The sequence below is a fragment of the Amblyomma mixtum genome, chromosome 3 (assembly GCF_055824585.1).
Source record: "Amblyomma mixtum isolate Tamu chromosome 3, ASM5582458v1, whole genome shotgun sequence".
NCBI classification, from domain to species: Eukaryota; Metazoa; Arthropoda; class Arachnida; order Ixodida; family Ixodidae; genus Amblyomma; species Amblyomma mixtum.
In genome coordinates this window covers 324,690,819-324,704,956 of record NC_143014.1, presented here as the reverse complement: position 1 = coordinate 324,704,956, position 14,138 = coordinate 324,690,819, and the positions used below count along the sequence as shown (strand labels likewise).

The window sequence follows — 14,138 nt, the reverse complement described above, 5'->3', positions numbered from 1 at the left end:
GGTTGTAGTATGGATACACTGAGGGACCATATATTAATGTCCTATGCATGCATGCATGCCTACTAGGAATGAGCAGATAAGGGAGGTTTATTTTCTCTTTTCGAACGATGATGGGCTTCGTTTTCATGAGCTTTAAATTTATGTTTTGTTTACTACAGTACTACTTGCAGTAATAAAAACCGATTTCCTTTGGTGTTTTTCAGGGTACCCCTGTGCCCACATTGAAACCACAACACTTCATTTGAAGAACAGCCTGTCTTCTATGCTGTGCAGGGAAATAAAGTGAGTTTATTTCCTTGCACACAGTACAAGACAGGCTGCTGCACGCATGGCATTGAAGACTGGCTGCAGCTTATTGTAAATAAAACTACACTTTCCCAAATATGCAACGTCTGTTTCTGCATTGTATCTGCAGAAAATGATCGTCACCAACTGCTTGTAGTGTCAGCATCCAGAAACCAAATACATATAGGTGATTTTCTGGTGAAAAGCACCAGACACTCATTGGCCGGTACCCATTGAGAACTCAGAAAAAACTATCACATCAAGTGCCGAAGAAACACGGCGGCGAACCTTCTTTAGATTAGAACACAGAAAAAACTCACAAGAAAACTCATCAGAAACTCTCCAGGCATTCTGGTCGATTTGTTGTGAAATAGCAGCAGCTTCTCATCAGACACACAAGCAAATGTTCTTAACGAATCACCGCACTAGTTGTTACCTGCCTCATAAAAAAAAAGTAATTTTACGGGTTCTTAATAACTTGCTTGACGGTCGCCATATTCGGCTACTGTTGCGGCGTGGCACCTTGTCGCCCGATTTCCTGGAGTTTCATGTTGCAATGCTCGTCAGTCTCCAAGTGCTCCAAGTTGTACTCAATGCTCTTAAAGAGAACGATGTCACAGTACTGACATGACAGGTCCACCTGTTCCAGATCTTCCATCGCCTGATGCTGCTGCAAGGATGCGCGGGTTACGGGCGAGATCGTTGTCTGGCTGGGTGCTGACTCGGACAAGGACAGTGCACGTATGCCTTCGTCAAGGGAAATCTGACGCAGAACCTTTTCTCTCTGCAACGCCTTCCGGTGCTTCTTCCCCTGCAATAGAAATAAACAGAATGCGTGCCCACTGTCAATTGTGCAAGAAAGGGTTTATTGAATAGTTGAGACTACTAGAGACGGAATGTGCAGGGTGTGTGTCCTCTAGTTTCACGGTAATAGCTTTGAATGACACATCCCAGTCAAAAGTCTACAGAACCGCGTCAAAAATACAACACAATATTTTGTACTTTTGCCATCACGACAAATGTTTCTGTTCTTTCATAGCATTTTTTGATAGTACTGTATAGTAGTTCTCTGTAGTCTCCAGATCTGTAGCTCTTTTCTCTAGAAACTGCACAAAATATGCTTTCACTACAAGAAGTTCTGTTGCGGTATAAAAAGGTCTGTTGCACTACAAAAAGTTATTTTGCACTACAAAAAGTTCTGTTGTGCTACATAACGGGCATTACTGACTCCCTGTGCCAAATGACACCTTAAACGCGCTTTCAAGTACGTGGTGGTGGTGTCAACTCCAAATAACTGTTTCGAACAGTATTTCCAGCTGAGGAATGGTTAACTCCCAGCAACTTTTTCCCGGAATTCAGCTCACGCTGGTATGGGCAATCAGGGCCTCTTTACAGGTGATGGCCATGTTGCAGATATTGCACTCGAACGGGAGCACACCGTTCTGCGCCAGAACAGTAGAGGCGGCAGCAGATGCCGCGGAGGAGTTGGTATCCAAGGTAGCCTCAGCGGCGGGTCTTCCGTCTTCGGGCAGTGTTTGAAAGTTCTTCTCGGTGTTCATTAGGTGTTTGACGCTCTTCAGGTGGTCGCTATAGGGCAACGGGCCGTTGAATAGCATGCAGCAGGGTTCGCAGGAGTAACGCCTCGACGCCATCTGCAAAATAATCTGCGATTATGTTCGATGGCACAGTGTTTAATAACGCTTCATTTGCCCGGATGGAGTCGCCCTGCTTAAAACCTCAAATTTAAAGTATTTCCGCCGAACCTGTAAGTTGCAAACGCGAAAACCTGATAGGACACTGCCGCGAAGTCTTATCGTTATTGAATAACTTTTGTTCCTTTATCTCTGTAGGAGCGCAGGCTTATCGTTTTAAGCTTCTTTTCATGGGCTCAGTTATCTATCCTATAACATTCAGGAGAGGCAGAGGATCGCGACTCTGGTTCTATGTAGACAGCTGTGCGCAATGTATAAACAAACAACGCGCTATGGCCTTACCATTTCCCCATGGCTGTAAAGCGGGCATATCACTCTCGCCACCACATAGTTTTTTTCTTTCACTGTGGGCATAAACAGCTTACAAAACCTTAGTCCTGCCTTCATTGCTGCCTCTGGTAAGCTTTAAACAACAGAATTTCTAGGGGCTGAAATACTGTCTACATGCATTTAAGCTTTCCGTTTAACGTTCTTCCTCGTGCTTGTCATTCAAAGACACGTTCATCAGCATAATGCCACTTCGGCAGCTGGAGGGAATGTCAGATGGACGAAACTTAGTGGTATCCAAAAAATAATTCTACAGCCTTTCAAAGTAGTCTTTGGAGGCAAGCACATTGCAGCAGGCGCAACACGGCCCTAATTTTTCTTTCACTGTGGGCATAAACAGCTTACAAAACCTTCGTCCTGCCTTCATTCCTGCCTCTGGTAAGCTTTACACAACAGAATTTCTAGGGGCTGAAATACTGTCTACATGCATTTAAGCTTTCCGTTTAACGTTCTTCCTCGTGCTTGTCATTCAAAAAAACCCGTTCATCAGCCTAATGCCACTTCGGCAGCTGGAGGGAATGTCAGATGGACGAAACTTGGTGGTATCCAAAAAATAATTCTACAGCCTTGCAAAGTAGTCGTTCGAGGGAAGCACATTGCAGCAGGCGCAACACGGCCCGAACCGTCACCCCCTTGACTGCATCCGTACTCACGCAAGCTTGATTGAAAAATGACTGGTCTCACGATGAAAGTCAAAACTTGGATTATTAATATTCACGGGGACGTTACATAAGCACAAAATGTAACGCCAATAGCGTTGACTCGTGGCAAGCACACATCTCATGCCATTAGCTGTACTATGATCGATCATTGCTTGAGCACAAATCAGTCACGCTGAAGTGCTCGCTTACTAGATCTCCCTTACAAAAATGGCTATCAACTTTCTTTAGAATTTTTATTAACATTCTATTGAGTCTAGTAATCTTGTAAATTTTACATTCTATGGACCTTTTTTAATACAAAGCTGGTAGCCTGTTACCTCTTTGTATATATTCTGTCAATAGAAAGTTACTAGAAAATCTGCGTGTAGTTTGACACATCGGGAGAAACAAATGAACAAACTGCATGGTGTTTGAGTTGATTACAACTACCTTGTACGCATAATCATGACGACATCTAGCCTGATTGCAAGGTGGAATCTGTTGCAACTAGTCGACAATTTCACCATGTTGAAAAGCGACCAACATTATTCGTAGCAAATGCACTTCGAATCAAATCGGGGTATGGGAAAACGTTCTAAAACAGGATATATATCCATTTTAATAATTTATGTACTTTATGTGCTATTGTGAGAAGAGAAATACACTATAAACTAAGAAAACATTTTTGGTCATGCAAATAGATGACTCAAATCATGTACTGTAGGCGAACACTTCAAAGCTATTAAAACAACCTGGATCACGAAACAAACATTACAGTCGCATTCTGTTAGCCGACATATTCTATTACCATTTTTTGATAGGAAGGTCATACAATTTTCTTACTCCTTTCTATTTACTGGTGTCAGTAAAAATATACTAGAAACTGAGAGAAACTCGCCCACCTATCCATACCTGTAGAACGTTTTGTCATGGGAATAATTGCCCAAATAATTAAGTACTCTAGCCTAACATGTCAAAGCAACTAAAGAAACCTTCAACACGAAACATACATTAGCAGTCATATTTTCTTAGCCGGACATATTCTATTAACATTTGATAATAGGAAGTTCATGCAAGTTTTTACTGCTTTATATTCTGCTGTCAACTGAAATATGCAAAAACTGAGAAAGCATTTTTGTCTTTTCAATAAATGATAAAAATAATCAAGTAATGTAGCTATCCACTTCAAAGCGGCAACTAAACCAACCTTGAAGACGAAACAAAAATTTGCATTCACATTCTCACAGCCGAGCACAAATTGTGGTTTTTTAGAAATTGCAGTTCAATTTTCTCAGTTCTAGCCTTAGTTCTTTTGCATTTTAGAGCGCGGGAAAAAAGGCAAAATTCATAAAAGAACCTTTATCCCAAAATTCAGAAATGCACCATGAACTGAAGACATGTAGTGACACTTTTGGAATGTATGAAGTATTGTTTGAAAAATTTTAACAGCAAATGAAATAATTTTGCAACAAAGTGAATCAATTCATAACATACTCAAGTATTATTGCCTCGCACTTCAAGGAAATCAAAAACTTTCTGAGCAAAAATGGGAGTTATAGTGATATTGTGTTACGTAGGCATAATGATGTGTTCGTTACAGCAAATTAATTTCAGTGATGGCTCTTTCTACACGAAACAATGCTTTCTGCTGCGTATTCGGCCTTAAATTCTGTACTCAGGCAGTCATTAATTGGATTTAACATTTCAGAACTAACAAAGAGTTTCAGCAGAGCTGTACAACCCCTCTGCCAAATCGATAAAACGTTGGTGTTGCAGTTGTTGCAATTCATGTTAGGTCGTATTTTAACGTGCAACCGTAGTTAAAGTAATTTACCGTACGGCGGTGCTAAAACACACTAATGTTAAGAGCATTTCGCTCTGAGGTTTCAGAGGGATTATTGCTGCGAGCTAGAAAAAAAATTAAGTTTAGCACCATACCGATGTGTTTCCTCGCCATTGAATGACGTGTTCTCGCTAGCTCAAAAGGCGCCAAAATTATATCTCCAGCTCCAGGTGAACTCCTTTCTGAACCTCCACCACAAGCAAGCCTTCTCCCCTCAGAATACCCCCCTGTCCACCATGCAAATGCGTCCAGTACACTTTATGCCACTCCGCGTGGGAGCGCCCAATTTAAACCCTCGCACTACCCTCCTCCCTGAGAGACCAGCAATGGCTAATCGCACGGGACTGAAAACCCCGCCGGAAAACAACCGCATCGCTTTGCGCTCTGAGGAAATACTGTGAAACATGTGCAGGCTTACAGCTCCGAGAACTCAAGTTGCTTCTTTCCTGAGTGAATGTGCACGCGAAGTTTCGGGCAAGACAATATTAATATTTTTTTTTTCTAATTGGGGGAGGGTGGGCTGCCAGCATATAACGAATGTACATCGGAAATGAAGCTCAAAAGTGAAGCAGGGACGCGGGTAATAAAATTGAGTTTATTTAAAGTGTTTTCATATAACCCACGGCTGGGTGTTGTTCATGTTCTGAGGCCGATTCTAGAAAGAGAAGTATGAAGAAACAATACAGGCAACAGCTGTACTCAACTCCGGTAACAAGGGCATTGCACGAGGAAGGTGCACGGCAATTGGAGCACTTTAAGCCCTCACTCTTGACTTGTTACATGTTTCACTAGTACTGAGCGACAGAAGAGCTTCCAGTATAGAAAAAGCTGGGATGAGAGCAGCCCCCGCTTTGAGCACCGCTAAAGCACCGGCTTCGTGCCTCTTCCGCATCTTCACTTGCATCTCCTTCAGTGCAAACACGGTACGAAGCTGTGCCGAGGAAAAACGTGGTGATAGCTGTATTTTCTATCTTCCCGTAATGCAATGACTAAGGAGCCCGGGAAAAAAAGTGTTGGGTTTTAACGTAGTCAAACCGAGTACACGTGCAAAAGCATGTGTTCATTCTTCGCCTCCTCTTACTGGCATCAGCAGACGTGAGAGAGAGCCGAGGACCGCGAAAGGCAGAGGCAAAAATCAATCAAGGTAGCAAACAAAAGGCTACGGTAGCGAGACTGCCAGCGGGATTCGCTCTAGCAAAGAGCGTGCAAGGTGTCCAATGGCGTGATATAGACACACACAAAGCAGAGGGGATGCTGCCGCGCGGGCTTAAAATTTTGCATGTCACGCTAGAGCGGCGTGCGAACGCTCGCGTTCCCAAGGTACACGCACGTACACTAATTTGCATGGCCAAGCTGCGTAGAGTACACTAAGCAACAGAATACTTGCGAAAATAAAGACCAGTAGCGTTCGCCAACATCATCATCATTCCTTGTTCTCCGACGCAGTTACGGGGAACTCGGTTATAGCCTTAGTACTAGGTAGACAGTGCAGCCGAGCAGAGGCTTTCCGCATGACCCCATATGCGTCGCTTGTAGCTGCCCGCTTTTCCAAGCTTTCGTTCGCAGCGCCACCAGAAACAGATGGTTGTGAGTAGTCGCATTTGTTTCCCAAATCTTAATCTATTTGCTGACTTCGTTATTGAAACAAAATATTTCGTCGTTTAATGCAGCAAGTATGTGGCAAAAAGTGTTTTACCAATTCTTTTTTAAAGCGTGTAACGATGTATGTATGTATGTATGTATGTATGTAGGTATGTAGGTATGTAGGTATGTATGTATGTATGTATGTATGTATGTATGTATGTATGTATGTATGTATGTATGTATGTATGTATGTATGTATGTATGTATGTATGTATGTGTATGTATGTATGTGTGTATGTATGTATGTATGTGTGTATGTATGTATGTATGTATGTATGTATGTATGTATGTATGGATGGATGGATGGATGGATGGATGGATGGATGGATGGATGGATGGATGGATGGATGGATGGATGGATGGATGGATGGATGGATGGATGGATGGATGGATGGATGGATGGATGGATGGATGGATGGATGGATGGATGGGTGGATGGATGGATGGATGGGTGGATGGATGGATGGATGGATGGATGGATAGGAGCGCACCCTTTGAAACGGGGTGGTAGCAATTGCCACCATGCTCAGCTTTTTTTTTCTTTAATTTTCTCCAACTGTGTTGTTAATACTCATTAAGATTCGCCATCTTTCACTACTCTTTCCTACACTTCTAGCCCAATGTCACCTCTCTGGTATTGAGCCACCAGTCCTCCAATCGCTTTTTCCTAACTTTCACTGCAGATTTATTTACATGACCATTGTTACCTCTAAACCCTAGGGCCTCAGGAAGAGTGACTGTGCCTGCATGGACATCCGCGTGGATTCTTTCACATTTGAGCCCTCCACTACGGCGTCTCTCATAGCCTTAGTCGCTTTGGGACGTTAAACCCCCTAAACCATAAACCAACCATAACATTTGAGTATGAGGTGCTCAATTGTTTCTACATATCAACCACACACAGCACATGTGCCATCATCTTCGTTGAATTTTTTTGTAGCTGCGCGTTCTAAGACACCCTTACCTAGCTTGAAAGAGCAGGGCACTGCCTCTCGAGTTATGATAGAAAACTTCTTTCCTCATCTGCCTTTTCCAGTATCGATATAGTTGTACACTATGCTTCTTTTTCATTGAATTAAGTCAATTTTTAACTTCCGCTTTTTTAACCTGTCGCTTAATGCTCTCTCTTTTTTCGTCCTCGTGTCCGGGATACTTACGGGTTATTTTCCTAGTTCTTTTCCGCCACTGTGAGTCAACGCTCTTTCTGCATAAGTATTTAAATTCCTTAGCTGCCCACCTGTCAGCGTCCAATTTACTCGGGCGTTCTTCATATAGTATTTTACTCTTAGCTTCCCGTGCTTCGAACGATGCCCTGCCCATATCCCTTTGTACTGCCTGGTTTGTTGTTTTGCCGTAAGAACCTAGTGCTAATCTTCCAACAGCTCTGTTATTTACGTCTAATCTCGACTGGGCTTCTGCCCTTAAGCACAGAACCGCACTCCCGAAAATAAGCCCCGGTGCCTTTATTCCTTTACAAATACCTCTCAGTACTTCATATTTGTTGTACCCCCATAATGCCCTTTGTTTCATTATCCCGGCGTCTGTTCGCCCTCTTTCCCTAAGAAACTGTTCATGCTTTCTGTGTATATCTGGCCTTCGTTTAGCCATATCCCGAGGTATTTGTATTCGGCCACTCTGGGTGTTTTGTGGCCTTGTATTGCAAGCACCTGATCAGTTGCATCGTTGAAATACGTCACACCTGGCTTAGTTTCGCTAAAACTGAAACCTAGAATATCTTCTTCGTCTCCACAACAATTAACCAAAGTTTGCAAATATTCCTGGCGATCTGCTGACGGTACAATATTGTCCATATACATTAAACCCGGGAACCGCTGCTCAACTACATTTCCGCCTAATCTGCACGACAGATTATAACCTAGGTTTCTTTCTTGTAGCCTTCTTTCTATATTACATAAAGCATGGATAGGAGCGGAGGCAAAGGGCAACCTTGCCTTAATCCTTTGTGTACTGCCACAGTTGTGATACTTTTTATTCCTTCCCATGTAATTTCAACTTTATTATCTCGGTAGATTTCCTGTAGAAAATCAATTACCTCATGACCGATACCTACATCTTTTAATATGATCCACCGGAGTTCCCTGTTCACGTTGTCGTATGTACCGCTAATGTCCAGAAAGGCTAAATGTAGAGGTCTGCTTTCCGCCTTAGCTATTTTTATGCATTGGGTAAGCACGAACAGGCTATTAACTAAGCGCCTACCCCTTCTGAGCCCATTCTGAAGTTCTCCGAGTATCCTATTGCCTTCTACCCATGACTGCATTTTTGAATTCACCGCTTGCATTGACAGCCTATATATAACAGACGCTATCGTAATCGGCGGGAAGGATTTTATGTTCAACTTATTCCTTTCCCTTTATAAATGAAATTCATTTTACCCTGCCTCCAGCTGTGCGGAATTTGCTTATTTGTTATGACTGACACCAATGCTTTTATCAGTGTTTCCGTGCTTCTTGGGCCAAGTTCAGTAATCAGCTTAATTGGAATTTCGTCTATCCCTGCGGATACGATTTTAGGAACATTTGCTTCCGCCTTTTTCCATTAAAGACTAGTCAGTTCTAAGTGCTTCTCTATTGTGCTGTCCTGTGTTCCTCCCTACTTGGGGAAATTACGCTATTTCCGTTGTTAAATGACGCCGTAGCTGAAGTAATCTACTTCACAGCGCCGTCTCCCTCTTAACATCTTCCCTAAGCATCTTTAATCTGTTCCTGCTTTCTGTGATTTGTTTTTCCTAACCAGCCTATATGTTTCCAGAATTTTCTTGGCCCCCCTTTATTTGCATCGCGAAGTTCAGCCAACCATTCATCAGAGGACTGCTTTATTTTAGCCTGGACGAGGACCTGAACTTTTTCTTTTGTAGAGAGGTTCCCCTTTTTGGCCTATTTCCTCTTCAGATAACTGCGCCCTATTTGCATCTGTGTTCCCTTGAATCAGCGCGTCGTTTTTCGCTGGCCTACTTAATTTCCATATTTCCCCAGCTTCGTGGCTTCCTCATTCCTCTCCAGCGGTTTACTCCTTTCACTTGTTTCATTTTTGTACTGATGAGTAGTTCTAACTGATTACAATCCCGCTTTTCCATGGGGCGTTTCTCGATTGCTTCCTCTATGTCGGCTGCTATTAGCGCTATTTGTTCGTCGTTTAATTTTGCGTTGTCCTTTTGACTGCTGCATTTCTCTTCTGACCAGGGCTCCCAACCGTAGACTAATACGTTTAAGATCACTTCTTAGGCTATAATTCCTCTCTTCGTCTATTTCTATTATTGCGAGCTTGCTGTAGATGCCCTGCAACATTAGTAAGTAGTCAATGGTTGTCTGCCTGTTACAGGACTCCCACGTGGTTTGTCCCTCACATTTAGCTTCTATATTGACAACAACTAGGTTGTGCCGTTCACAGAAGTATAGCATTAACTCCCGGTTGCAATCTGTGTATCCATCCAGATCCTCGATGTCGTCATTCGTGTCTCCAAGCAGAAGAATATAGGCACCGTCTCGAAACTGCTTTATATCGTCATTGGAGTACTTAACTAGATCCTTGTTTTCTTGCCTGCATTTGTCCCCGGTCCATAAATAAACTACATCTACCCATGTCCTTTTGTCAGCAGTTGTATCCGATACCCAGACATGTTCTTTGTAAGTTGATTTTATTCTTTGCCAATTTGTTCCTTGATGTATCACCATATACTCCTCCTCCCATCTCCGTTGTTCAGTTGCACCCTTCACAGACATAGCCATCGGGATGTTCTCCCGCATAAGTGGTAAGAAATTCGTGATTCTCTTTATATCTACATTAAAGTCCCCACCCACCTGGCCACCATGGCAGGTGGCAGTTAAGGGTTGATCGCGAGACTTCGCTCGCAGTTGTCAGCGCCAGCGCATGCAGCCCACATCCCTCTCTCATCGCGGCACGTACTATAGCGCTCAGTATGAGTTGCAACGCGCGGTCATCGACCGGAGCTTGATCCGTGGTTTGCTCCCTCCAAACAAACGCTTGAATTGTGGGAGAAACTGCCGTTGTAGGAAACGGCCGCACCCCCGCTCAGGAAATAAGCTTGCAGTAATTGAAATTCATTCCTTTCTCCCCGCCGCGCTCGGATGCTAGCCCGAAAGTCGCGGGTAGGAAACGGCCGCACCCCCGCTCAGGAAAAAAGCTTGCGGTAATTGAATTTCATTCCTTTCTCCCCGCCGCGCTCGGATGCTAGTTCGAAAGTCACGGGTTCGATCCCGGCCGCGGTGGCTGAATTTCGAGGGAGGCGAAATTCTAGAGGCCCGTGTACTGTGCGATGTCAGTGCACGTGAAGGAACCCTAGGTGGTCGAAATTTCCGGAGTCCTTCTCTACGGCGTCCCTCATAGCCTGAGTCGCTTTGGGACGTTTAAACCCTAACAAAAAAACCAAACCAAATTGATTCTTTTGGGTGTGGCAATCTACCGCATAGCAACAGCTCTCGAGAAGTTCCCTATAAATTTACTGTTAGTGGCCCAATTAAACATGAAGAGACAAATTATTTTGTATTGAATTCAAATTACTGCAATTTATTTAATTACGTCATGACGTTTTATTGCAGTGAAACGTTTTTCAATCCTGTCTTGGTGCATATGAAACGCAATGATTTTTGTAGCCCTCTGCCGCTATGACTGTCATGAGCTTGCATGAGGTATTCACTAGTGATTCTCGTCACGTGACCATTCGGTGTATAGCGAATGATTTTAATACATAGGAATGTCTCGTAACAAACAAAATGGTTTTTGTAGGCCTGCTTAGCTAACGTAATAGTGAGGTGACGCACCATGGCCTAGTCACTAGTGGCAATAGTAACCCGACCACATCTCCTGAAGTCTCCACGGTTAGATACGTTGGCGTCTTTTCTTGATGTAATGTTTCTTGGCTACCTCTTTCTGCGCTTGTCGTCCTTTTCAGTTAGTTGTAATTGATTTTTGAGTGCCAGCAACAGAGCGCGAAGACCACAGCTGCACATCCATGGCGTCTACCTATCAAGCCATTTTGAGCACAAACTCTACCAGCGGAGCCTGGCTAATTCGAATACGCCTCTAAGACACCTTCCTCGATAAAGTCTCTCGCAGCAGCCCGAAGAGGGGTATTCATACAACAACAATGCGCGGCAACAATGTGCAATGCGCTACAAGATACCGCTTTCCTGCGGCTACTCGTACTTTGGCCAAACAACAGTAACGTTCGGGATGGGGAGTCCGGAGTTTTTCTCGTCATTGCGGGTTTCATAAGTGCAAACCTAGCTACGAGGAATGCCTAATGATAGGGGAAAATAGAGAAAAGAGAACAGGAGAGATGATTGAAGCCTTCGCAAGGCAAAATGTTGGGACTAATATTCTGTAAACAATCCATCCTCATCACTATCAACAAAAGACATCGCCTTCTTGGATGCAGCGGACAGTGCGGACTTGTGAAATTTGCTTACATGCTATTAGGTTTTCTTTTGGCTGCAATTGTTTAGTTTTTGTTTTTGCTGTTGATATATTTGTCGATGCTAGAAGCGTGTCCCACCAGGCATCGGGTCCAGGAGCACCGCCGCAATGCCGAAGGAGGAAGGAACGTGGGCCGGAGACGGGGAGTAGGGGAAGAGAAGGAAAAAAACTGTATTCACATATTTACATTATTTACATAGAGCGGGGCTGAGAATGGCTCTCAGTGGAAGGGCAACGTCTTCGTCAACCGTAGTCGACTGGAGCTAGCAGGCTTCTCCGCCACACTCACGGCCGAGTTAAATATCGTCCAGTTTCCCCAGATCCCTGGCTGGGGAATAATGGTCGACGAGCACTGTCCAATCCGATGGACCGAAGGGGACGTTCTTGTCACCACCCACGGCTGGGCAGGTGCGAGCTTTTCCACTCTCCCACAGCTGGGCCGATGAGAGGGGGAGAATGCTGACTCATCCAGCACTGCGGGAAAGGAATCTCCCGAAGTCCTCCAGCAGGGGAATGAACTTGCCTCCCCGCCGATTGCCCAGAACGCGAGTCGGGGACACAGAATTCTTCAATTATCCGCCAGCGTGACCGGCGCCGCCCGGTCGCCTCCGCATTCACGGTGGTTGCTCGGACAATAGCTCCTGGGCCTCGCCTGCCTTCGTCGCCGCTGCACTCTGCTCAAGGAATTTCGCTGGGATTACTGCTGACAATGGCCTTTGACATTCCTGCTACACTAATCCGCTGAGGCTCGGAGGGGCATTCCAAGCATCCAACTTCCCATGGTCGTCGCGAGGTTGTCGACCTCGATGAATGTTCACGGTAGCTGCATGATCGGGCCCACGTGGTCCGAGTGGACACAGGTGTGACGGGAACACACAAAGAGAGTTAAGGGGGGGGGGGGGGGGGGGGTAGAAACATAACAGCACGTCCGCCGCCCGAAGAGGTCTCGTAGTGGTTGCAGCCAACGCTGCTGCGCGCAGAGACCTGGAGTTGTGTCCGTTCGGCCTTTGGTCACAGCTGGGCCCAAAGGTTCTTCCTGCTTCGTTGACAGCTGTAACGAGCTCAACCAGCAAAGTCCAAAGCCCAACAAGCAGAAAGCGCCAAACTGACTTCAAGAACCGCCAAGCTGTTTTCGGTCAACAAAATCTCTTTAGAGAAAATGAGCTGTAGCGTGAAATTTACGTCCTCCTCCGAAAGTTGACATGTTTGACCAAACCAGAATACACAGAGCTTGTTTAGCCAAAAGGGAGGAAAATTTTCTAAAATTTTGGGGGGGTGCCGTAGCACGGTTTATGTCGCAGAAAGCCACCGCCCGTGAGAGCACGAAGGGAAGGTGGAGCTGCTGAACACACATACAAAACAGACAAAAATGATTCCCGCTAAAGCAAAAAAAAAAAACAAAATACAAATTTGCATAGCGGATTAACGTCTGGGGAGTCAGGAAAGGGCATTACACGGGAGAGCTTCGGCTGAGGCCATCAGCGTTGTCATTACCTCGCAATTTTCTGAAACGCATGTAAACTGAGTCCCGCAATGCCAAGCTCCAAAATTTCGCTCTCATTTTTGTATCAGAGTTAAATGAACAAAAAAAAAACAAAAAACAAGCATTAAACTCAATATGAGATTATGCGTCATATCCGCCCCTTGCGCAGCCGCGGTCCGACAGCTGCTTTAGCAGATGAGACATTGCATAATGCTAGGAATTTCAGCTTGCATTTCTGTACAGGAGAGTTAAATGAACAAAAGAGACAAGCATTCAACTCAAGAACGGGTTATTCCTCGAACCCGCCCGCAAACAGCGGTGCGACTCAGGGAATTTACTGGTTCCTATTTTTCAGCCGCCCCCTGCGCGGCCGCGGTCCGATAGCTACTCTAGCAGGTGCAAAATTACACAAGGCTAGGAACTTCAGCTTGGGACCCTGCACTGTTCTTCGTCCAAGTCTCGCGGTTCTGAAGTTTAGCTGACGCTCAGAAAGCAGAATGCGAGAAGGGAACGAACGAGTGCGAATGCCGTGCCAGCGAATCCGCCTCTCCCGGATTGGGTTCGCGCGTTGCGTCCCCTTAGCCTGTGTTCCCTTCATGCGGTGCGTGCGATCTCTTGAGCGCTGAGGTGCCAAATTGGGGCGGTTACACGGCTGTTCGGTTTTTCGTGCAGTAGTCAACATGAGCCGCACTTTCCCCTTCATTAACATTCCCCGTTTGGCCACCTCTATACGCTGCCGCTCTGTG

The 14,138-nt window shown here is 44.9% G+C and overlaps 1 pseudogene; it reads right to left on the bottom strand.

Moving 5' to 3' along the window:
• Positions 1-745: 745 nt before the first annotated feature.
• Positions 746-1,937, bottom strand: LOC149355812 (uncharacterized; annotated as a pseudogene).
• Between the last annotated feature and the right edge of the window lie 12,201 nt (positions 1,938-14,138).